At 40.8% G+C, this 26,590-nt stretch overlaps 1 protein-coding gene across 4 annotated transcripts in view; it reads right to left on the reverse strand.

The window, feature by feature from the left end:
- Nucleotides 1–25,656, reverse strand: part of LOC131074915 (uncharacterized) — a 168,793-nt gene extending 143,137 nt beyond the window's left edge. For 2 of the 4 annotated variants that reach the window (XM_058011653.2, XM_058011652.2), the window contains exon 1: nt 25,408–25,655. The gene's annotated coding sequence lies outside the window, so the exon portion shown is untranslated. Of the gene's footprint in view, nt 1–25,407 lie in introns of all 4 variants that reach the window. The other 2 variants (XM_058011655.2, XM_058011654.2) reach the window with 2 other exon arrangements.
- Nucleotides 25,657–26,590: the final 934 nt, after the last annotated feature.

Raw genomic sequence — 26,590 nt, forward strand, 5'->3', positions numbered from 1 at the left:
ATGGCCAACACTCTAAAGTCCGCCATGTGTGTGGGGTTCCCAAGGGGTGAAGTCCAAAGTCCGCCCTATGTTGGAGACCCATCAAAACTCCGCCATAGGAAGAGATGCCACCAAAGTCCGCCATGTCTTGGGACTCTCCAAAGTCCACCATGTCTTGGGACTCTCCAAAGTCCGCCATGTGGGAACCTAGTGAAAACTCCACCCTACCCTAGCACCTTGGTGGCCAACCCTCCAAAGTCCGCCATAGGTTAGGAAGACTAAGGGGAGGGAAGTCCAAACTCCGCCATATCTTTGGTGCCACCTCTAAAGTCCGCCCTACCCTAGCAAAATGATGGAGAGGTCTAGAAGTCCGCTCATGAGGAGAGTCCTTAGAAGTTCGCCCTACCCTAGCACCAAGCTAGAGGACTCACCAAAGTCCGCTCTAGGAAAAGGTAACACCAAAGTCCGCCCTATGACTTGTGGAGTGGGGAAAGGTGTGGAAGCCTCATCAAAAGTCCGCCTTAGAAGGAAGGCATGTGAAGTTGAAGATCCTCTAAACTCCTCCTTGAAGAGCAAAGGTCTAGAAGTCCGCCCATGTTGGAGATGTCTAGAAGTCCGCCCATGTTGGAGATGTCTTAGAAGTCCGCCTAGGGGATGTGTTCAAAGTCCGCCCAAGATCTTCAAATGATGGAGGTGCCACCAAACTCCGCCCTAGGCCATGTGAAGTCATCAAAGTCCGCCCAAGGTGCAAAGTTAATGTTGAAAACCCCTCAAAGTCCGCCATAGGGGGTGTGTTCTAAAGTCCGCCCTATGCCTTAGCCAAAAATTCGTCTTGATTAAGCTTTGCTAAAAATCCGCCCTCCATGTTGAAGGGACCCTTCAAAACTCCGCCCAAGGAAGTAGATACAACGTGAAAGGAAGAGTTATCAAAGTCCGCCATACCCTTGGTACCACCTCCAAACTCCGCCATGTTAGCCTAAAGTCCGCCAAAATTTGAAGGTGATGAGAGTTATCATCAAAAGTCCACCTACACATGAAAAGTCAAGCAAAGTCAACAAGCTTGAGCGATATTGGAAAATCCTACAAGATTTCGAACTTAATTCCAAAATAGAAAGTTGTTTTTTTTTAAAAAGGGGATATTGGAAAATCCACAGAGATTTCGAACTTGAAGATCAAGATAGAAAGTTTTTGAAGAGAATATTGGAAGACTATTGAATATCTTCAAAATTAAATCCAAAATGGAAAGTTTTTTTTTGAAAGAGAATATTGGATGATTATTGGATATTTTCAAACTTAAATCAAAATGGAAAGTTTTTTTGAGATATTTTCTTAAAACTTGGAAACATGAAGTTATTATTAGAAGTATGAGTTGGAAGATTTTAAGGGTTTCTACTTGAGGATTTAACCTTGTCTACAAATACTTCATTATCAACTTCATTATTACACCAAGAAGTTCGAAGTTACTAAGGAGAGCTTAGTAAAGTATTTCAGTTTGAAGATCATCTAGAGAAAATTTTGATATTGCTAGAAGTTAGATAACTTTTTTGACAAAAGTTTCACGGATTTTTGGAGAAAGGCAACTAGTACGAGGGGGAATTATCTAAACTTTTTTGAATTTTCTAAGTATTCTGGAGAAAATTCTAGCCTTACTTCTATCCAAGTCAAAGGTGAAATTAAAATTATGAATTTTCTGAATATTTTCCAGAATTTAATAAATGATTTTTTTCGAAAATTTTGGAGAAAGAAAATCATTTTTATTTTTTTTTGGCTGTATGAAAATTTTTGAAAGTTTTGACACTTGGTGGTAACCACAACCATCCTTAAGATTGAGGGTTTTTGAGGTAAAAATTCAATTTTTTTGGCTAAGTATGAAATTTTTTTGAAGTTTTGACACTTGGTGGTAACCACAACCAGCCTTGAGACTGAGGGTTTTGAGGTGAAAATTCAAATTTTTCATGGCCAAGTATGAGAATTAAAAATGAAAATTTTCCAACACTTAGCCATTTTGCAGCCCCGTTATTTTCAAAATTTTGCAAATTATCTTCTAAACTGAAAATTTCATTGTTTATCTGCAGGTCCTGGACATTATGAAATTTCAAGTGGATAAAGATGCTCCTCCGGAGTCGAGGATGACTTCAAAATGGAAGAACATCAGCGACACCAACCTCGGACACATCAATCTGAGGGAATTTAAGAAGCGAATGTTTGGTCTGGACAACCTTGTGCCTACCACCATTGCGCGAAAGATGATGAAGAGTGGCATCGTGCATGCTATTGGCTTCCTCCCCATCATGCAATGCAATAAACTAGTAGTCGAATGTGCCAAACACTACAACCCCATCAGTAAGGACATTGTTGCACCTGATGGAAGAGTGTTGGCGAACATCAATGATGAGGCCATCAGAGAGGCCTTCGGGATCCCAGAATATCACAGCACAATGTATATGACAAAGGACGAAGCTGACAGTCTATATCAAGACCACCTAGAGGAATATGATGCCATAGTTAACCACTCCTAGCTAGACAAGCCAAGGAAGGGCGCCTCCAAACTTCAGAGGAAGAGCCATTCCACAGGATAAAGAAGGTCGAAGGAACAATGTTTGAGCATAGACTGGATCTAGAAGACTACTGGGCTAATGCAGCCGATAGCTTCGAGATCAAGAAGAGATTCTGGTCAAGAATCCCTTTGAGCATGGTGAGAGCAACAGAAGTACTCAGAGTTGCCGATCAGGTAGAAGAAAGCCTAGAACTTCAGCAGTAGAGCTTTGAAAAGATGAAAAACGAACCCCTAGTTTTAATAGATTGGACAGAGGGAGAGAAATCAGATCTAGCAGACCTCATGAGGTCGGTGGTTGAGTATTCGAGGTGGTGGACATCTGAAAAGACAAGGCAGCTGAAGGCCAAAGGTGTGGCCTTGACTTACGAATTGATGGGGGTAGATGATGCTTTGTCCATCAATCCTTGTACCTCTGTCAGTGATGTTCGAAATCCAGAAAGTGTTGGGTCTCGAAAGAGGAAGGAGTTGGTTGGAAGCTCCACAAAGGTCACAGGGAAAAGGGTTGTAGGTGAAAGAAGAGAGTCCAGCGAAGGCCACTCCATCCTAAGTGTTGCTTCCATTGTGCCCGATCAGAATGCAATTGGGGAGCAAGAGATGAACATCTGCGTGATTGATGAGGAAGTAAGAGTGCCTTCTCAACCAGGTAGGGAAGTAGTGGAAGAGGTTGTCCAAAGTCCAGACAGAGAGAAAACTGAAGCACCTACAGTCTTCTTGGATGGCATACCAGCGAACCCAGGAGAGGCAGATAATGAGTTTGACCGGAACACTGTAGAGCAATCAACCATTCCGGATTGGCTGAGAGAAAGAATAAAAGCCAAGGTTCCCAAGGAGGCCCGCTCCGAAGAGGTCACTGCAGCATTTCTGGAGAAGGTGAATGAGCCCACTATAACTAAACCACCCAAACCCGCCAGGAAGTTTTCCGTAATTCAAAGAGACAGTGCAGGATTCAGGACAATCCAGATAGCGGTGCCCAAAGAAGGGAAGACTAGAGAGAATGTCACCGCGGATGATTACAAGGTTACCACCATAGAGCTAGGTAAGCCCACCCAGGACCAAGAGGTCCAGTATTTTGATGACTCTTGCAACGCTCTGAAGACTAGCCTAGCCTATGAAAAGGAAAAAAGGAAGAAGGTAGAAGAAGAGAACCAGCAGTGGAGGAAGTACGTTCTCCATCTTACCAACCCACTCAACCATGAGGTCCCGGTTACTCCGCCAGAGCCTCTTCAGCAGGGATCAATGAAGGACTATGATGATATGAAGGGCTCATACACTCAAGCAAAGGAGTGGATTTCAGACACTTTGGTGCGTGCTGACACACTAGTAGAGAATTTAGTATCGGCACATGAGTCAGCTTCTTTATTGATCGATCGCATCCAGGATCTAGCCACCAATTGGGAAGAGGTGGATGAAATTCAGAATGAAATACTCCCACATCTGAAGGTTATCCGAGGCATGTCGAAGAGAAGCTTAGTCGATGCAGGTATCATACAAACAGGAAACAGGTACGACTTCAGCACATGGTATTACACCTTGGTTACCCGGATTGAGGTTCTGAAGAAATCCGAGACCAAGTGCTTTGAGACAGAGGAAAATGTAAGAGAGATCCTGGGCAAGGTATTCCGTGTGGCGTCCGAGATTTGGAAGAAAGAGAGTATAAGGGAGAAACACTTGCAAGCAGAGAACCTAAGAGCCAAGATTCAGTCAAGCTTCTTCAAGGATTCAGGGATGATTGACAAGGGCGATATTTCAAAGATCGCAAACTTTCTCTTGATCGATGAAAGTTTTCTTGCCCAGGCAGTTGAGTGGGAAGACATCCTTGCCACATGTACCGATGCTATGGACATCATCGACTTCTAGATTGGCAGTTTGCCAAGTGTCACCATGGAGGAGGTCAAGCTCATTGTGTCCAGATACGTTGAATCTTTGAAAGAAGAAAGTGGACACTCACCTCAGTAAGATTAGCAGTTGCGCCACATGTCACTCTTTCATTCATTCAAGCTGATAGTATTTTGGGAAACCCTAATTAGGGTTTAGGACTTTCAATCTTGGCCTTTGATCACTGTTTGATCTCGGCCATTCATTTATTTTGAAAAACTATATAAGGTTGCCTCCTCTCATTTGGAGAGGGTGAGGTTTTTGATGTATTGTTGCTTAAGGTCATTTCCAAATATTATATTGCATGTGAGTTGCTTTGTAATCCCTATTGTTTGAATGATTTGCATGGTTTCAATTTCCTCAACACTTTTTTAGAATTAATTTAGATTTGCTTTCATTGTTGCTAATTTGAATGAAGGATTTGATGAGTGTCAATTGATGGTGTATCTCCGCTCATACTTTTGGTAAATGGATGATTTCCATTTTACCGTGCAAAGTTCGCCTGAGCCCGTCCTCTATGCATCCCAACATCTCGATCATAAGCACAACCCATCGAAGATTGCACCGACTTTGTGTAGTTGTCCCTAGTGTGGCGAAGCAAGGTTTGGTTTCTCGAGAGCACCCAGTTGATACCGTCTCCAGAATTCATAGGATTAGATTAGCCTTCTCGAACCCTATCCCTTTTTCCCTTTCTTTTGAAAGTCTAAATCCAAAAAAAAAGAAGAGCCTAAAATTGCTATATCCATCTATGTCCAGCAGTTCAAGACAGTTGTTACACGTAAGTCCCCCTTAAGATTTTCAGCATACACTACCCAAGAAGCTATTCCACTAAAGTCGCTTGTTCGCACATATAGACCTTGGAATCAGTAGTGATTTTTCAAGAGAGGATAGAATGCCTTCGGGTATCCTATCCTAATGTTTGGTAGATGATAAAACAGACACCAGCAGGTTGATATCACGTGAGGTGATATCTATGGATAAACCATAATGGTGGATGTCACGGGAAGTGATATCTATGGATATGCCATAATGGTTGATATCACGTGAGGTGATGTCCATGGATGAGTCATGATGGTTGATATCACGATGAGGTGATATCTATTCTTTTACCATCCATGGGTGTAGCCATGGTGATATGTTCATTTGTAGTTCACTCATGGGTGTAGCCATGATAAATCCACCCTCTGGGCGTATCCATGGTGGATGTCACTATGACTCATATGTAGAATTCCTCCCTAGCTAAGAGGGGGTGTTGAAGACAGCGTCGGGAGGACGAACCAGAAGATATCAAGTAGGATTCCTTCCTAGGTAAGAGGGAGTATTGATTTTATTGTAGTTGTGGTCAGAATCCATATGCCTTCATAACACAAAGGTTGTGATTATATTGTGACTAATAATATAATAATTATATTATCAAAATTAATTATTATAATATTATTGTGAGATAATATATTATATAGTTATTATATTATTATTATTATGAGATTATATAGTTATATTATAATTGTGAGAATATAATTATACTCATAATTATTGATAATAGAATAATATATTGATATTATATTTGACATTATATTATATTAACATAATTATATATAATTATATTAATTAATAAGAGTGGTGTCCCTTGGTGAAAGGGGCACCTCTTGCATATATATTTTATGAGATATGTGATCTCATTTTAGGTTGTAATAATCAATTGAATAAAAGGAATAATATACAATGGCAATATAAAAGAACTACAACAAGAATGAAACTAGGTTCAAAATCAAATGCCTATGATATGATAGAGGAGGGTTCACTTTAAATGAATTTGAAAAATTTTGTGAACAAAATGGAATAAGAAGGAAGTAGTCAGCTGCAATAACTCCACAACAAAATGGAGTTGTTGCGAGGAAAAATAGAACAATTCAAGGAATCGCAAGAGCCATGTTAAATGAATCCAAGTTATCGAACACTTTCTGGAGAGAAGAGATTCATACGGCAGTCTACATTTTCAACCAAGCACAAATCAGGGTGAACAATAGCAAAACCCCATATGAAATTTGGAAGGGAAGGCCAGCACCAATGAGGTATTTCAAAGTTTGTAATGTCCCCTTTTGGGATTACCTTATATTTTATCCACCAATGGATAAGATGGCCTGCAATAAATATTGATCTCTTATTTTGATTGCCGTAATGTATAGGTCTGCTCTTATGAACACTGATTCTTTTCTTGATGGTTCGATCTGTCTCTTTATTGTTGGGCACTATCAGCTCCCTAAGAGGATTGATGTTTCTTGGGTGGATTGATAATTCTCTTTGTGGTTCTATATAATGATTCTGAATCTGATCTTGGTTTGCACTATTGCTCACAATGGTCTTCTCTGATCTGGATCCGAGGTCTTCCTTTACTTCTATTTCTACCTAAATCTCTCTTATGTCCTTTGATGCTTCTTTTCCTTCAATGGTTTCCTCCCCCCCACCTCCTTGGAATGATCCTTTCTTCATCTTAAATATCTTCTTAACTTGATGGGGGGGTTGTATCCCTTAGGCGCTTCCTTTACCTCTTCCAAGGATCATGTCTCTTCCATGTATCTCATGTTTACTTTAATTGATATTTTGATTATATCTTAACATTTCCAGATCGCTGTCTTAACTCATATCATTCTTAATTATTCTTTTATGGTCGCTGTCTTCATTGTCTAATTTCTCCTTCATGACCGCTGCTTTGCCCTCATTGTTCTTTATTCCATAATCGCTATCTTGAATGTAGATCGCTGTCTTTGTTTGTTCAGAAAATTGTGAAATCTTATTAATTAAGACAATTTTCTAAATTCATTCGTTTATTTCTGCTACGACGGTGAGTATTGTTATTATATTCATTATGACTTTATTGGGGTCATGACAAAGTTTTTGGGAGCAAGTGTTATGTAAGAAGAGACGATGAAGATTTGGGAAAGTTTGATTCTAGGTGTGATTAAGGTATCCTTCTTGGATATTCCACAAAGAGTAAAGCTTACAAAATGCTATAATAAAATATTGCACAAAGTTATTGAAAGTGCAAATGTAAAAGTTGATGAAGATAGACATCTTAGGGAAATGATTCAAGAAGTTGATCATTGAGAAGAAGAAAATTATTAAAATAGTATAGATATAATTGTCATCTTAGTCATTTGGTTAGTATTTAGAAACTTCCTTTTATGTCTTTCATCTTTAGTTAGTTTTAGGAAGTTTCCTTTTTTGTCTTTCGTGTTTCTATTCTCAATTGTTTCCATTTTGAAAAGATCCTCTTGTAATCTCTATTTAAGGAGCTTTTGTCTCCTTTGTAATTATCGAATAATCAATTATCATTTCATGCTATCAGAGCAAAGATATTTTGTTTGGCAAATTTTTAAATACAATTTGTAGCATCTTTACCTAGAATTTATTAATTTCTAGAAGTTTTTTACATTTTTTTATGAAAAATTGTGGTGGTGTTGATACCTAGATTTTTTTCCAGAAGGATATTTTGATCATTTTTTTCGAAAATAAAATCGTGGCTTTCCAAAAACTAAGGTTTTTTTGCAGGGATGAAGGGTTTTTTGGCCATATTTCTGTTCATGGGTTCTTTCTCTACTAGAGGGTTTTCTGATTTTTTACCACAAAAAATCATGAAAGGTGTTGCTGTTTTTTGGGTTTTCTAAATTTTTTTCCACAAAAAATCATGGAAGGGTTTTGCATGATTTTTTTCATAAAAATTAGGGAGGGTTTTGTATGATTTTTTCCTAAAAAATGTGGTCATGGGGTTTTACCCTTTTTTTTAACAAAACAAAGGTTTTTGCCGATTTTTTCACAAAATCATGTGTGATTTTATAATCACATCAACGGTTTGACAATTTTTCCACAAAATCATGGTTTCCGTTTTTTAACGGTATTTTTCAACAAAAATTGAAATTTTTTTAGTAGTTGGTCTCCGTTTCCAAATAGCGAGAGGGATAGCTTTGTTACCCAACATCATGTTCGAAGGATTATGGTAAACTAGGTCATATCCAAAAGTTCTCCAAAACCAGGAAGAGTCTCAAGTTCAACAGCAAGCTCGTGTCATAGAGCGTTCCGAGGAGAAGGGGGCAGTCTTCTATGCATTCGTGGCCAAATGACCTGTAGATTATGTCAAGTCTTTTGTAAGGTAGTAAGTAGGATAACCATTAAGGGAGGGTATTGAAATAATATTGTAATATTGATATGATAGTCATCTTAGTCATTTAGTTAGTATTTAGAAACTTCCTTTTATGTCTTTTGTCTTTAGTTGGTTTTAGAAAGTTTCATTTCTTTCGTGTTTCTAATCTCGATCATTTCCATTATGGAAAGATCCTCTTGTAATCTCTATTTAACGAGCTTTCATCTCCTTTTGTAATTATCAAATAATCAATTTACCATTTCAAAAATTGCAAAGAAGGGGAAGTAGAGGCAGAAATTGAAAATGAAGAAGTTGAACAAAAAAAAAAAACCAAAGACACCATAAAGGGCACCATCAAAGACTCCATCCAGATTTGTTGAAAAGAATCATCCAGAAGACTTGATTATTGAGGACAAAGATACAGAAATTCAGACAAGGAGACTTGCTAGTACATCAAAACATGCAAATGTGTGCTTGCTCTCCAAATTAGAACAGAAGAACTTTACAGAAGCAAGTGAAGACAAGGATTGGATAAAGACTATCGAAGTGGAATTGGATCAAACTGAGAAAAATGAAACTTGGTAACTTGTCCCAAGACCTGAGGATAAGAGTGCGATTGGCACTAAGTGGGTATTTAGAAACAAGCTAAATGAGGATGGCCAAGTTGTGAGGAACAAAGCAAGATTAGTATGCAAGGGATGCGCTCAAGTCAAAGGAATTGATTTTTAAAGAAACATTTGCCCCTATTGCTCCTATGGAGGTGATAAGGATGTTTTTAGCTCTTGCTAGATATAAGAATTTCAAGTCTACCAAATGGATGTGAAATTCGCCTTTCTTAATGGCAATCTAGAGGAAGAGGTATGCATTGAACAACCTAAAGGATTCATCCTTTCAGAGAATGATGACTATGTTTGCAGACTGAAGAAGGCACTTTATGGGCTAAAACAAGCCCCGAGGGCCTAGTATTCAACACTAGACAAGTACCTCCAAAAGCAAGGCTTCAAAAGAGGAACTGCAAACAACAATCCTTGTATCAAAACTAAAGAAAATCACCTATTGATTGTTGTGGTCTATGTAGATGATATCATTTTTGGAGGTAGTAATGACAATATGTGTCAAGAGTTTGCCATGGAGATGGAAAAAGAATTTGAAATGTCTATGCTCGATGAGTTATCTTTCTTCCTTGGGTTACAAATTTCTCGATCAAATAAAGGAATATTCACTTCACAAACCAAGTATGTCAAAATGGTGGATTGCAATCCTATGAGCACACCCATGGTAACAGGATGTAAACTAAGTAAAGATGATGAATCACTGGAGGCAAATTAGACTCTCTACCAATCAATGATTGGAAGTCTATTATATGTGACATCTACAAGACCTAACATTATGTAAGTTGTTGGTTTGGTAGCATGGTTTCAAGCAGCACAAAAGGAAACTCATGTGCAAGCGGTCAAAGGAATATTCAAGTATTTAAAGGACACTATGGATTTTGGGTTGTGGTACCTAGGAAATGAAGATTTCACCCTCACAATATATTCAGATGCGAAGCGGGCTAGCAATATTGACGACAAAAAATCAGGAATGACTTAAACCACACACACTAAGCTTACACTTCTAGGCTTAAAAGTGTTAAACACTCAAGTTGACTAACATTTTCTAGGCTTAATATGTTGCTTAATGTATGTGATCACACTAAGAATACACTTCTAGGCTTAGAAGTGTTAAACACTCAGAGTTGACTAACATTCTCTAGACTTAATATATTGCTTAGTGTGTGTGGTTTAAGGCTCGCCTTACAACATGGATTTTGGGTTGTGGTATCTAGGAGGTGAAGATTTCACCCTTACAACAAATTCAAATGCCGAGAGGGCTAGCAATATTGATGACAGAAAATCACCAATGGAAGAGCATTTTTCCTTGGGAACAATCTTGTATCTTGGTTACTGTTATCACAAAAGCTTGCACCGACTCAGCAACCTTGTGAAACATGGAGACAACCCCGAAATGTGGGACCTTGCGCAAGGGGGTTGAATCTCCAAAGAAGGCCAGCTTCATTCTCAATCCAAGTGCAGGTGTTGAACCAACTCAACACTTCAAAACTAACTCCTAAGCCTATCCTAACAAATTGCAGAGGTAAAGGGAAGAGAGAATGCTTAAAATCAAAGGAGGTGATGCACCAAGATAAGAGATTGTTCCTCTCCCCACCCGAAATGGCACAAGGAATCAACTGAAATACCCAAGAGATGCACAAACTTCAGTTGCATGAGTGACCCAAACGCATGTATGGAGGTTAGAATTTGCTAAGTGTCAAGAGGGGAGAAGGATTCCCACAAGTCAAACTCAAACAAACAAGTTAACACAGCATATATAGAGAGAAGAGCCACAAAACATACACTTATGATGAAGGTAAGGAAACATACACAACATGCATAAGTTGAAGGAAGGCAAGAATGTAATTTCAATTCATTCAAAGGCCAAAGGCCAAACTTACAGTTGCAGAAATGCAAAAATAATTACAAGTCTTCAAGAGAAAGAGCATAGGAAACCTCAAGGCAGCAGGGAGAGAACCCTTTACGATGAGGCTTAACAGCCTTTATATAGAAAAATGGTTACAAGAGTGATCATGACCCCTGTATGTCAGTCTAGGAGTGCAGGGAAGTGCATGCACTTGACTTGTACATGCAAGCAACCTAGCAATACCCACAAAATGCAATTCTGAGAAGGGTGGATTGACTGACCTTCCAAAATCAGAGTATGCAGACATGACATAAGTCACCACAACAAGCATGGCCCCGTACCTCCCTTGATTGAAATTCTGCCAAAAACATTAAATCCACCCCTATGGCTCCACAAAAGAAAGTGCATAAGTCACCAAAACTGTCAAAGCATTTAAAGCCTTGAGTGTCGACCACGCCATCCGGAAGTGTTGCAAGCCTGAAGGAGTTTGGAAAACTTGGGAGACCTGGGTCACCGAAGTTGGGGAAACTAGGAACTTGGGAACCTGGGGATTCTGGAGTTCCGGGGTAGAAGAATAAGGAACTTGGGAACCTAGGGGTTCCGGAGTTCCGAGTTTGAGGAATAAGGAACTTGGGAACCTGGGGGTTCCGAAGTTCAGGGGTAGAAGAATAAGGAACTTGGGAACTTGGGGGTTCCAGAGTTTCGAGGTAGAAGAATATGGAACTTGGGAACCTGGGGGTTCCAGAGTTCTGGGGTTGAAGACTTAGGAACTTGGGAACCTGAGGGTTCCGGAGTTCCAGGCTTGACGAATAAGGAACTTGGGAACCTCGGGGTTTCGGAGTTCCGAGGTAGAAGAATAAGGAACTTGGGAACCAAGGGGTTCTAGAGTTCCGAGGTTGAAGACTTAGGAACTTGGGAACCTGGGGGTTCCGGAGTTCCGGGTTTGAGGAATAAGGAACTTGGGAACCTGGGGGTTTCGGAGTTCCGAGGTAGAAGAATAAGGAACTTGGGAACCTGGGGGTTCCAGAGTTCCGAGGTTGAAGAATAAGGAACTTGGGAACCTCGGGGTTTCGGAGTTTCGGGGTTGAAGACTTAGGAACTTGGGAACCTGAGGGTTCTGGAGTTCCGAGTTTGAGGAATTAGGAACTTGGGAACCTGGAGGTTCCGGAGTTTTGGGGTTGAAGACTTAGGAACTTGGGAACCTGGGAGTTCCGGAGTTCTGGGCTTGACGAATAAGGAACTTGGGAACCTGGGGGTTCCGGAGTTCCGGGGTTGAAGACTTAGGAACTTGGGAACCTAGGGGTTCCGAAGTTCCGAGGTTGAAGACTTGGGAACTTCCTTCTGACAAGACAACAGTTCACACTTCATAATTCCATTGCTTTTCTCCTTGATCAACTGGGGCAGTGCTGGTCCGTGAAACATATCTCTGATCGGTTCTCACTGATGGACCAAGGGTGTCATAAAATGACAACATTTTTGGCGATTTCTGCAAGATGCTTGCTTGCTAAGCATGAAGTCCAAAAGCCTTAAGCATCCATTGGGCATCGAGTCATTAAAAAGACCCAAAACATGTGTGTGTCATCACTTGAAGGAAAACTGAAAACTAGAGCACACACCCTCTTAAGGAGAATGCGGCATGTGCATAAGCACTTATGAAAGCAAAACAACCTCTAGTCTAATATTTACATAGTCATCAACACCCTCTTTAGAAGCAGGGCTTTAGATGAATCCCATTCACTGGGATTGGAAGAACTTCGCAATCAAGCTTGGAGAGATGAAATGCATTGGCCTCCTTGCAACTAGTGATGACATATGGACCACTCCAGATAGCATCAAATTTGGAGTGTCGCCCAGCTTTGGCTCTATGTGCATCCCACTTGAGAACTAGATCTCCCTCTTTGAAGACCCTATTAGTAGCCCTTTTGTCAAAAACCTTCTTGACTTGCTCTTGATGAGTCTTAAGTATATGTATAGCCTGACTTCTAACCTCCTCTAGCTCCATCAGCTCAGCTAGTCTTACTGTCGTGGCATCATTCTCTATCAATTCCAACTGATGTGCTAGTTCAAGAGAGGGTAACTCTAGGGAAGTCGGGAGTCTTACTTCCTTCCCATATACTAGCATGAAAGGGGAGTTACCAATCACCCTCTTGGGTGTGATCCTGTCAACCCAAAGGCTGTCCTCAACTTAGTGTGCCATGCCCTCTGATTGTCTTCAATTGTCCTTTTAATTATCCTGATGAGGTTCTTGTTCGAAGATTCAGCTAAGTCATTACCCTGAGGGTAATAGTTGGATGATGTCTTCAAGTCTACAACATGCTTAACTGCCCAAGAACTGATTTGGGTTCCAACAAATGCCCTGGCATTGTCTGATATGATGGTGGAGGGGACACTGAATCTTGTCACAATTCCCTCAAGGAATTCCAACACTGAGGCCTCAGTGGCATCCCTCAATGCAACTGCCTTTGTCCACCTAGTGAAGTAATCTGTTGTGGCCAAGATCCACTTATGGCCAGCACTAGAAGGTGGGTTTATCATGCCAATGAAGTCTAAACCCCATTGGGCGAACGGTTGATCTGCTTGGATGGGATGAAGAGGTAGGGCAGCTAGTCTTTGCTTCCCAAAGAAGAGAGCACATTTCTTGCAATTCTTCACCCATCTATATGAGTCACTGAATAAGGATGGCCAGTAATAACCAGCCCTCATTATTTTGATAGTCGTAGTCCTTGCAGAGAAGTGGCCCCCTAAAGAGCCATCATGAAATTCCTCTAACAATCTGCTAACTTGGTTTTACTCGATACATCTTAGTAAGACTCCATCGGAGTCTTTTCGGAAAAGAGTGTCATTCACTAAGACATAGGGAATGGATTGCAACCTGAAATGCCTTCTTTTGGTCATGTCCAGACCTTGGGGGTATCTACCTTCCATTAAGAAGGTGGTCATGTCACCTACCCAACTGAATTGAGTGTTGTTGCCAGTTGGTTGATCCTCTTGTAACACAAAGGCGACCTCTGAAATAGTCTCTGAAGATGAGACAAGTTGTTTACATAGGCCCCTGCCTCTTACAAGCTTGGTGATCTTGATGTTGATGTCATACTCCATGACCTTGGTTATCCACTCAACCCTCTTCTCACTGATATCCTTGTTTAGAAGGAAATCTTTGACACTTGCACGAGGAACTAAGAGATGGATGTTGTTGTTGGACAACATGTGTCTGAACTTTTTTAATGCCCTTACAACAGTGAGGATCTGCTTCTCTACATAGCTATATTTAGGCTCATAGTCCTTTAGCCCCTCACTAAAGAAAGCAATAGGTTGCTCCAAATTGTCATCGTTCAGCTATGTTAGGACAGCTGAGATGCTAGATTCTCCTCCGAAGGTATAGAGGATAAAATCCCTTTCGTAATTAGGATTGACAAGGGTAGGAGCTGAGCAATTGCTTGTTTGATCTCTTCAAAACCGGCCCTTCCCTCCTTGGTCCAACTAAAAGCCAAGTTTTTCTTCAACATGGAAGTGAGGGGTTTTACCATGGTGGCAAGGTTGAAAATGAACCTCCTCACAAAGTTGATCCTACCAAGGAAACTTTGCAATCCTTTCTTGTGACTGGGGAGTGGAAGAGAAAGAATAGCCTCCACTCGCTCTGGATCAATAGTCAAACCCTCCTTGGATACGATGTGTCCTAGCAATCTTCCTTGATCAGTAGCGAATACACACTTGCTAGGGTTCAAGGATACACCCTACTCCCTGCATTTCATGAACACCTACTCAAGATGAACAAGATGGTCGGCTGCATGCTTTGAATAAACAGTTATGTCATCAAGGTATACAAGCACAAACTTCGCTAATACACCCTTAAAAGCCATGTCCATTGTTCTTTGGAACGTGGCACCTGCATTGGTTAGCCCAAAGGGCATTTTACAATAAGCATAGGTACCCCACTTAGTAGTAAATGCAGTCTTGTATTGGTTTGATTCTTGGACCAAGATCTGATTGTAGCCTAAATACCCATCCAAGAATGAAAATCTTTCCGAGCCACTGACCTTTTGGAGAATCTGTTCCATAGAGGGAAGGGGATAGTGATCCTTGAGGGAGGCTCTATTGAGATCCCTAAAGTCTACACATAGCCTAATTTCCCCATTCTTCTTCCTTACAGGGACAAGGTTGGCCACCCAAGAGGAGTGCTTGATAGGGAAGATGATATTGGCTTCTATCAGCTTGGTCAACTCCTTCCTCATTAGTGGCTCAATCTTGGGGTTTATTGGCCTTTGCTTTTGTCTAACTGGCTTTGCATCCGAATTTAGCTCTATAGTATGCTAGGCTAAGCTAGGGTCAAAACCTTTCAAGTCTTCATAGGTCCAAGCAACTATGTCATCATATTTTTGGCAAAGCTCAACAAAGGCCTCTTGCTCGGTGGAGGAACACACCTTGCCCAAGTTTAAGGACCTACCTTTGGCGATAGCAACTGGCTTGTAATCACCCCTCTTTGCAGCCAAGTTCATCTTCTTCTTCAACTGATCATTCGAGTTGAAAATGCCTTCCAAGGTAACTAGACCTTTAGGCAACTTGTTGGAGTTAGAGTTACATGATTTGATCTCCATACTTGTCTTGCAGTTTAGGCTGATTTTTAGTAGCAAACTCTGCTTCATTTTGCAAGAAGTTGACGATCTGTTGATCGCTTTCGAACACTTGCCAATTTACCTGATTGTCTGGGACAGCAGGCCTCACAATAAGCCTGATGTGTTGCTCCTTCTCACTTGCAACATGCGTTGGTATGTCAAATTGAGCACCAACCGCTGCAAGCCTATCAGCATGCTTGTTTTGACTTCTAGGAATGCTCTGGATATTGAAGGCCTTGAATCCTTCAATCAAATCCCAAACCCTGTGTTTGTATGATTTGAGTAGGTTGTTTTTTGCTACACTTTGGGCTTGGATGTGATTAACAACCAACTCACTATCTCCAAATACTTGCAAAGATCTGATCTTTCTACTTAGTGCAAGTTGGAGACCTTGGATCAAGGCTTCATACTCAACGACATTGTTGGTGCAACCAAATTGAAGCCTAAAAGAGAAGAAATATTTCTCCTTCTCAAGAGAAACAAGCAGCACACTGGCACCTGCACCATTCTTGTTTCTTGAACCATCAAAAAACATGTTCCATAACCCCTCTGAGTCTCCTTGTGTCTTGATGAGGTTAGGGATAGGAGTATCCTCTCCATGGATACAATAGGTGCCAAGCCCAGTCTCTTCAGTCTCAGCTAATGGATCAAACTGAAAAGCATTGGCCCATTCGTCCAGCAAGCAATCGAGAACCACTTGCAAAAGAGTGGCAGGCTCAAGGACAGTACACTCCTCCCCCTCTTCATGCAAAGTGCAATTCATGTTTATAGGGTTGGGGGTGTAGGGCTCAATGTGGTTTTGGGCAATGGGCTCTGCCCTTATGGTGACCTTGGTACCATACCTTGTTCGAAATAGCATGTAGGACCAATCAGAAGACAGGTACCCACCTATCTTGGCGGTGAAGTCTCTATACAGGCAGATGGCAAAGAAGGCAGAGAGATCGATAATTGATACGTCTTGCAAGACAATGCAACCAGGGCATGCATGCAAGGTTAACTTCAGTTTTTTTACCACCCCTACTATCTTAATAGAAGTGCCATCTAATTGGACCACCCCTTTGGTCACAGGTTCGTATTCTATGCCAAGAAGATCAACTACCTTCTTAGGCATGACTGAGCTACTAGCTCCTGAATCTATCATGCAGTTATGAACCAAATTATCTCCTATGATTAAGGAGAGATAGAAAGGGGGAGGCTTGTTGATCTTGCTTGAATCTTCCTCCTCCTTGGGTTGCACCAAACTAGTGGAGACTGCCTTTCCGCTGACTGCTGCCTCACCACCTGACTGATCAACATCCTTCAGTGCCTCCTTAAGCAAATCCCTTTGAGATGGGATTGAAAGGGCCTCCCACATAGTGATGACGAGGTTGGCCTTCTTCATCTGATCAACTATGTTGAAAACACGAGCTGATTTTAGAGGACCCTTTGAGGCTACGAGGTCTACTTTTTCTCTTTGGACGACTTGGGCCTCTTCCTGCCTCTTGCTCCTTTGCATGGTACTCTGGCTTGTATCATGGGCGGCTACATTGGGTGCTGGAGCTTGGGCTGATGTTAAAGGTGAGGCAGCCTCCATGGCTCTCTTCTTTGACCTTGTATACTGCAGCATAGACTCACCATTTGTTTGGTTCAAACCACAGAATTCTGCCTCCTGCCAATTGACAAAGGTAGAATCCCCTTGTAAGTAAGCCTGAGTGCCAATACTAGGCTGATTTGCGTCATATTGCTGGCCAGAAGTGGTTGGCTCATCCTGCACCACTAAGGTTTGGACAAACCCTCCATTTTGGCATGCACCTTGATTGTGTGGCTGATTGCATGGTTGACACCAATCTTGCTCTTAGGCGGGGTTATTTTGCATTGGAACTATCGCCTTTGAGTTGCTTGCGGTTGTGGGGTTCACACTATTCAAAGGCAAAGGGTGGCCTATTTTGCTGATAGTTTTGATTTTGTGCCTGATAAGGTCTGCTATGTTGGGCTTGTTGCCTCTTTAGTGTCACCAACTCATTGCTAAAGTTTTGCAATAGAGCCTTGACCTCATGGAGCTCATTGGAGGATGTAGATGGTGTGGATGGTTGACCTGCGGGTGCCATGGGGATAGGAGCCAAGGTGGGTTGTTGAGTAGGAGCTTCTGGGAAGAGAGGCATTGGAGGCCTTGGAGCTATCTTCCCAGCCTGAATCAAACAATTCTCTGCTCTTATGGCTATGTCATATGCACCCGGTAGAGAGGCACCACCCATTGATTGTACCATGACAGCTATATCGCTGTTGAGAGCTCTAAGATAATACAAGAAGGCATGATTTGGAGATGGCTTCACTAGAGTGGGAATTCTATTCCATGTCTTATGGAATCTGAAATTGAAATCCCCCATGAACTCGTGGGGTGCCCTCTTGATCGTAGTCAACTGCTCCACAAGTGATAGGTGGTCACTTTTGTCTTCGAAATGATTGCACAACCTCTCCCCCAATTCATCCCAATTGTAAATGGATCTAGACAGCAACCCTCTATACCACTGCAAAGCTTTGCCTTTCAAAGATGTGGCTAAGAGTCTGACAGCAACATCATCCTGAGTGACATCATGGACGAAGCAGATGTTTGCAATGTCTTGAATGTGCTCAATGGGCGTAGTAGTTGTTTCACCAGTGAAGTATGGTATACTCTTCAACGCAACCACTGGTATGTCATTCCATTGAGTCAAAATAAGGGGACTCCCCCCATTGAAGGTAACAAAAACCTGATTTCTTGCCATGAGAAACAATGGTCTATTGATATGAGTGGTGGGAGCCCTTGATAGTAATGGTCTTGTAAATGGAGGGGTAGAATGAGACCCAGGAGATGGAGTGTTTACAACCCTGACCTCCCTAACTGGTGATAATGAAGGTCTACCTCTCCGCCTTCTAGAGCCTGAAGATGTGAGTTCTTCGAATTAGAAACTACCTCTAGAAGACGCCCTTGTATGAATTATGGGCATGAAATCCGAAGCTGCAACAAGTCATGAGCAAGCAATGGACCTGTTGAGCAGAGACTTCGAAACCTCGGGGTTCCGGGGTTAAGCACTTCGGAACCTGGGGGTTTCGGACCTCCGGAGTAGCGAACTTTGGAACCTGGGGGTTTTGGACTTCCAGAGTTGTGAGAGTTGCGTTGACTTGGGAACGTGGGGGTTCCAGGGTCCCAGAGTTAAGGACTTCGTGTGAACAAGAGCTGGACCTTGAGCAAAGTCGCCAAGTGCTTGAAGATGACTGCCTCTAAAGGTTGAGATGCCAAGAACAGCACTGAATCCTTCGCATGTAAATCGAATGAAGTCCCATCGGGCGTGCCAAAAACTGTTATCACAAAAGCTCGCACCCTTGCTAAGCTTTTGACTCAGCAACCTTGTGAAACATGGAGACAACCCCGAAGTGTGGGACCTTGCGCAAGGGGATTGAATCTACGGAGAAGGACGGCTTCCTTCTCAATCCAGGTGCAGGTGTTGAACCAACTCAACACCATAAAACTAACTCCTAAGCCTATCCTTGATGAATAATGATGAACAACTAATACCCTAACTGGTACTGAGGAGGGGGGGGAGTGTGAATCAATAGACACAAACACATGCTTCAATATTTTGACACTCTCTAATCACAGATAACCGGTTGTCTATACCACTGTACTTAACCATAGCAATACCGGTTAACAGAAATACTTTAGACAGCTAAACCGGTAAAACAAAGGTACTTCAAATAGCATCCAACAATTCTCAAATCTAGATAGCTATTTTACCAGTTTGATCATGCATGAGTTGCATTAGTAATATCACAACCATTTAGCACTGCATGCATATTCAACTGAACAAAAACTACTCAATCATCACATGAAAAATACACAGCCCATGACATAGATTTTTCACGTGGAAACCCAAATGGGAAAAACCACGGTGGGGATGAATACCCACAAGCTTGTTTTTGAAATCTTTTGAAGTCCGCTTTGTTAGGAGCCTAGTCCGGTTAAAGACTTTACAATAAGGTTCTGTTAGGAACCAGTCCTGTTAGGGATCACCCGATTAAGGGATGGCTATAAACCCTATTAAAGGTTGAAACCCTGTTAAAGGTTACCTCGCTAGAGGATTAAAAGAACTCAATGAGCTTGAGTCACATGGTTAGAGGATTTGCAACAAGCCTGTTAAAGCTACCCGGTCAAAGGATTTTCTTTCTGTTGAAATGGTTAGAAGACAACAGATAAAACTCCGATCTGATAACAGCACTACTTTGCTAAGGCAGATCCTTTTCAGTTCCTCTCTTCTGCAATCACACTCTACAGACTCCTTACTCCGGTTTGGCAAGTATCAAGTCTCCAACACACAGACATAAACACAACTTTTGCCAACACAAACAAGAACAAACATCATCGACCTTACAGATAACAATTAGGTCGGTAGCATAAACCCTAAACCCTAAACATTTAGGTTTTCAGTTACAAGCAGTCCGATCCTGACTGTTAAAATGCACTGCATAGAATAAAACAATCTGAGAAAGATCTCAAGTTATTCTGCATCGTCCAATCTTCACCGCACCTGGAAATCAGTAACCCATCATGCGTTCTTCACACACCGCTAAGAGAAACGCACATTCCCGAGGTAGACATTCAATGCATTCGCTCTTCACGCGCAAGATCCTCAATGAGATTCTTCACATGCACATAGCTGACGTGGCATCTCGATCTCATCCTTATCTCTTACCTAACTCATCACAGAATGTCATTAGTTTGCACCGCACAAGTCAGATCGCCAAACCGAAAACCCTCGAGCTGAACTGAGACTACAAACCGGTAGTCAAACAGAGAACCCCGACACCGGTTCACTCCATCCCGGTTGACTATAGCCGCTTCCAGTCTTCATACCGATTCATACCGGTTCACCTGCTTGAGCACCATATACCAGTTCACTTATTGACATCAATGACAACATACATTATCACCGCTTCATCATATGCCAACAATCCTAACAAATTGCAGAGGTAAAGGGAAGAGAGAATGCTTAAAATCAAAGGAGGTGATGCACCAAGATAAGAGATTGTTCCTCTTCCCACCTGAAATGGCACAAGGAATTAACTGAAATACCCAAGAGATGCACAAACTTCAGTTGCATGAGTGACCCAAACGCATGTATGGAAGTTAGAATTTGCTAAGTGTCAAGAGGGGAGAAGGATTCCCACAAGTCACACCCAAAAAAACAAGTTAACACAACATATATAGAGAGAAGAGCCACAAAACATACACTTATGACGAAGGTAAGGAAACATACACAACATGCATAAGTTGAAGGAAGGCAAGAATGTAATTTCAATTCATTCAAAGGTCAAAGGCCAAACTTACAGTTGCAGAAATGCAAAAATAATTACAAGTCTTCAAGAGAAAGAGCATAGGAAAGCTCAAGGCAGCAGGGAGAGAACCCTTTACAATGAGGCTTAACAGCCTTTATATAGAAAAATGGTTACAAGAGTGATCATGACCCCTGTATGTCAGTCTGGGAGTGCAAGGAAGTGCATGCACTTGACTTGTACGTGCAAGCAACCTAGCCATACCCACAAAAGGCAATTCTGAGAAGGGTGGTTTGACTGACCTTCCAAAGTCAGAGTATGCAGACATGACATAAGTCACCACAACAAGCATGGCCCCGTACCTCCCTTGATGGAAATTTTGCCAAAAACATTAAATGCACCCCTGTGGCTCCACAAAAGAAAGTGCATAAGTCACCAAAACTGTCGGAGCATTTAAAGCCTTGAATGTCGACCACGCCATCCGGAAGTGATGCAAGCCAGAAGGAGTTTGGAAAACTTGGGAGACCTGGGTCACCGAAGTTGGGGAAACTAGGAACTTGGGAACCTGGGGGTTCCGGAGTTCCGGGGTAGAAGAATAAGGAACTTGGGAACCTGGGGGTTCCGGAGTTCTGGGGTAGAAGAATAAGGAACTTGGGAACCTGGGGGTTCCGGGGTTGAAGACTTAGGAACTTGGGAACCTGGGGGTTCCGGAGTTCTGGGGTAGAAGAATAAGGAACTTGGGAACCTGGGGGTTACGGGGTTGAAGACTTAGGAACTTGGGAACCTGGGGGTTCCGGAGTTCCGGGTTTGAGGAATAAGGAACTTGGGAACCTAGGGGTTCCAGAGTTCCGGAGTTGAAGACTAAGGAACTTGGGAACCTAGGGGTTTCGAAGTTCCGGGGTTGAAGAATAAGGAACTTGGGAACCTGGGGGTTCCGGAGTTCTGGGGTTGAGGAATTAGGAACTTGGGAACCTGGGGGTTCCAAAGTTCCGGGTTTGAGGAATTAAGAACCTGGGAACCTGGGGGTTCCGGAGTTCCGAGGTTGAAGACTTAGGAACTTGGGAAACCTGGGGGTTCCGGAGTTCCGGGATTGAGGAATAAGGAACTTGGGAACCTAGGGGTTCCGGAGTTCCGGGGTTGAGGAATAAGGAACTTGGGAACCTGGGGGTTCCGGGGTTGAAGACTTAGGAACTTCCTTCTGACAAGACAACACTTCACACTTCTTAATTCCATTGCTTTTCTCCTTGATCAACTGGGGCAGCGCTGGTCCATGGAACATATCTTTGATTGGTTCTCACTGATGGACCAAGGGTGTCATAAAATGACAACAGTTATATAAGAAGTAGGCTTCAATTTCTTTATCTATAGCAAAAACGGAATATATTGTAGCAGCAACGTGTTGCACACAAGTTCTATGGATGAAACGGATTTTAAAGGATATTAAGATTGAGTATGAGCATCCCATCTCCATATTTTGTGACAATACAAGAATCTAGTTATGCACTCCAAGACAAACCATATTCTAATCAAATACCATTTCTTAAGAGAGTAGGTGGTTGATCAACAAGTGAAATTGGAGTACATTGCTACAAAAGAACAAATTGCAAACATCTTCACAAAGCCTCTTCCAAAAGAGACTTTTGAATACCTAAGGGAGAAATTGGAAGTGATATCACTCTCATCCAATCGCTAAGTTCTTTAGAAGAAGCATATGTTCAGGGGCAGCTATTCATTGTCTTATCTTTTGACCCAAAAAGCTTTTGCCACATCTTCACAAAGCCTCTTCCAAAAGAGACTTTTGAATACCTAAGGGAGAAATTGGAAGTGATATCACTCTCATCCAATCACTAAGTTCTTTAGAAAAAGCATATGTTCAGGGGGAGCTATTCATTGTCTTATCTTTTGACCCAAAAAGCTTTTGCCACATCTTCACAAAGCCTCTTCCAAAAGAGACTTTTGAATACCTAAGGGAGAAATTGGAAGTGATATCACTCTCATCCAATCACTAAGTTCTTTAGAAGAAGCATATGTTCAGGGGGAGCTATTCATTGTCTTACCTTTTGACCCAAAAAGCTTTTGCCATTGATGTCACAGGGGGAGTAAAGTAGGAGCATTTCAATCAAGGGGAGATGTATGGTCCTATTACATGAACAATTTATTTCTTTATAGGGTTGCCATCAATGAAAAAGGGGGAGATTGTTAGAAGTTGTTGCCATCGATGTCAAAGGGCAAGTCTAAATTATTAAAGGTTAGATTGTACCAGATTTATGGCACTATTTTCAAGACTTCATTGCACAAGAGAGGAAGCAATTTAAATATTAAGGTGCAAAATTAATGATTCAGTGTATGCATGGGTCAACCCATGACTGGAGGAGTGTTTAAAAAATGCAAAATAATAAAATTATTTTGGGACAAACCCTGTCATGTAGCCGCCGCAATTTAGGGGAATTTTAATGCATTTTTAATGTTTTATTTTGGGTCGCATAAAGAGGGACAACCCCCCCTTGGTTTGGGCACCCACTTTGGGCAAGCAAATAAAAATAAATAAAAAACATTTACATGCTGCTTTGGTCCGACCCCTTTGGAGGGTTGCATCTCTTGGATGGAGGGGCATTATAGATAGTATAAATGGAGGATTGTTTTGAGAGAGAAAAGCAAGAATTTGTTGAATATCAATCCTATTTTAGAGCAGTAACAAAGAAGAAAAATTCAGAATTATGGAGCAGATTAAGTTTGTAGCAGATTTCAAGGCAAGATTATGGCAATTATATGAGCAGAATTATTGAAACAAATTATTAAGATCATATTGCAGATCTGTGTGGAGATATATTGAAGATTTTTGAGCAGAGATTCAGAGGCAGATTTTGGTGAGGTAGTGAACAGTTTTGAAGGTGATTTGAGATAGATCCAAGAATTAGTCACAGATAATAATTATATTATTCATTACGAGGTTGATGCCTTCTAATTAAAGAGATCGGGAGGTTGGTGCCTCTCATTGAAAAAGTTTGGCGTCTCTTGCTAGATCGGTGCCTAGTTGTTGGGGATTGGTGTCTCTTATGGGGTGATGCCTACAAAAGAAGTTTTGTTAATGAAGTAGGTTGGTGCTTATAAGAAGATCTATATAAGCAATATTTTGCTGTGGTTTTCTCCCAGCAAGAATTTCCACATAAATCATGTGTCCATCTAATGTGTTCCATATTGCTAGATCTTGCATGAGTGTTATTGTTGTGGATGATTAAGTTTTGAAATATTAATGTTGTGATTAATTAAGTTTTAAAAAGTAAAATATTGTCATTATACTAATTCACCCCCCTCCTTCTCAGTATAACTGAGTGCTCTTCATTTATATTATTTTGTAGTTGAAACTTGCAGTCTTTAGATATTTTGTTGTTGTTTTTTAATTTTATATAATATATATCATATGCACAGTGACAATGAATTATGAAAACAAAACTTTTATTAATTTCTTTGACTCTCATGTAACCTCCCAATTCAACTCTAATGCTATGTAATAAAGATCTATAATATATATGATAAATGTCTTATAAATGTCGCAATAGCCGTGTCCTACAATAGCCTCCAAAAACTCCATTCTAAAACACATCCCCATAGCATTAACCCTCCCAAGTGAAAGTGAAATAAACTTTTTAAAAGTACTGTGCAGTTTTTAATCATTAACATTTTTATAATGTATAACATCTGCTTTTATCGAAATACACCACATTTGACCTGAAATAACAAAAATCGCTTTTCCTCTATTTTTACAATTCGTACATTATTATTTAACTCCCGAACATTTGCCCAAATCTTTCCCGGATAATTGAATTCCATTTATATTTTTATGATGCCATGTCAGTGCTGTGTAATGGAATGTTACCAATGAGTTACATATCTATGACTTACACTTGTTTATAGGTATAGCGGTGATTTAATTGGACACCCAATTACCCTGCTATAGATAGCAGAAGCCATCCATCCACTATGCGGGAATGAACCCAACCATCCATTTCAGGGCAGTTGGTTCAAACCCGATTGGTCTTGGAGCTTTATGAGTGCCTCAGTGAGGCAGGGGTTTATCCGCCCTCGCTCTGGGACAGCTTTGGTTCAACAAAGAGCGTGTGCAACTGAGCTCTGCATCACATCACTTCATAAAAATCTAGTTACCCTCGCCAAAAAAACAGAGGCCCCGCGAGCCCATTCAGCATTCCATCTATAACAATGTTGATTTACAGACAATTTCAATTTATGAACAGCCTTAATCAGTTGATCAGCACATGGAATTTCAATTTACATCAAAACGCTGATAAACAAGGAAACCTAAGAATACAAGTCGAAGATAGAGGATCAAATATGCAAACTAAACAGAATATCTTCGGTTTTGTTCCCTAAATAATGTGGGCATTGCATTTCTAGGTCTAAAAGCGATTAATACCATTGGAAAAGACAGATTTGAATCTAAGATGAAATAACATGGGCTATATTAGATAAGAACTTACAGTTAAATCGCCAATTGCTAAAATGTTAGAATTGTCTCGAGATAACACTGAATGAATTAGTTGTCACTGAGATTTGATTTATCCATAGCCACGTCTGCTGCATAGAATGAATGATACGGAGGACAAAATCATTTTTCCCCTGATTTGATATTATAAACATATATCCGCAAAGACCCATTAGGCAAAAGGTTCTCGAATGAAATGTTTCAACATAAAAATAGTTGGAGAAGACTTTCCTAACTTTTGCGCTTTTCAATTTCTTATCGTTTCTAAGGTAGGGATTTCATGAGGGGGGCTTGAGTTCTATTTTTAAAGAAAAGGTGGGTCCGTGAATAATTTTTTTGAAAATAGAAGTCTTTACTTTTTAGGCATGCAAATTTGAGTGGGTGAAAAATGGGTGGGGCTAGAAATTGTCCCACCTACTTAGAGATGTTTTTTGCCACTTGTCAACCATTTAAGTTTAATTTCTATTAAAAAATAGTTTTGGAAGGAAATGAATTATTTTTACTTGTTTTTATTTGTACACACATAAAAGTCGCACAATGAATTAAGTGAATTTTATTCATTTAATTATTCTTAAATCTTCTAATTAATTAAATTAAGATTTAATTAATATACCCTTCTTCTATCTAAGCTAATTAATTAAATTAAGATTTAATTAATATACCCTTCTTCTATCTAAGTCATTTAATTAAATCCCCCTTCTAGCCCATTTAATTAAATTAATCCTCCCACTTGCAAAATCCTACAAATACAAGTTGCAACCACAATTGAAATAAATTAATTTTATTTTAATTAAATTACATTTTCCCCACCCACTTGCATTTTCCTACATCTCCCACTTGCCTCCTAAATCCTATTCCTAATTTCTTGTAGAATCCATCTAATCCTAATCAATTAGCCTAAACCCTTCAATCATTCATTTTCCCTAAATTTGAGGATGTCACTTCTCAAATTTGGAGGAAAGTCTTCCAAAAGCAATAAAGTCTTTATGCCTTCAACAAGATAACTTGTTGAATACCCCTAAATTTGGAAGGACTCTTACAAATTTGTCCTCAAAGTCTTCATAACCATTAATGGTTAACTCAACCTTCTTACATGGTTAGAGACTTTTTGCCTAACTTAACCCTCATCTAACCCAAGCTTCTCATCAAGCATTCATTGCTTTGACCATAGTTATCCC

The sequence above is a fragment of the Cryptomeria japonica genome, chromosome 3 (assembly GCF_030272615.1).
Source record: "Cryptomeria japonica chromosome 3, Sugi_1.0, whole genome shotgun sequence".
Classification (NCBI taxonomy): domain Eukaryota; kingdom Viridiplantae; phylum Streptophyta; class Pinopsida; order Cupressales; family Cupressaceae; genus Cryptomeria; species Cryptomeria japonica.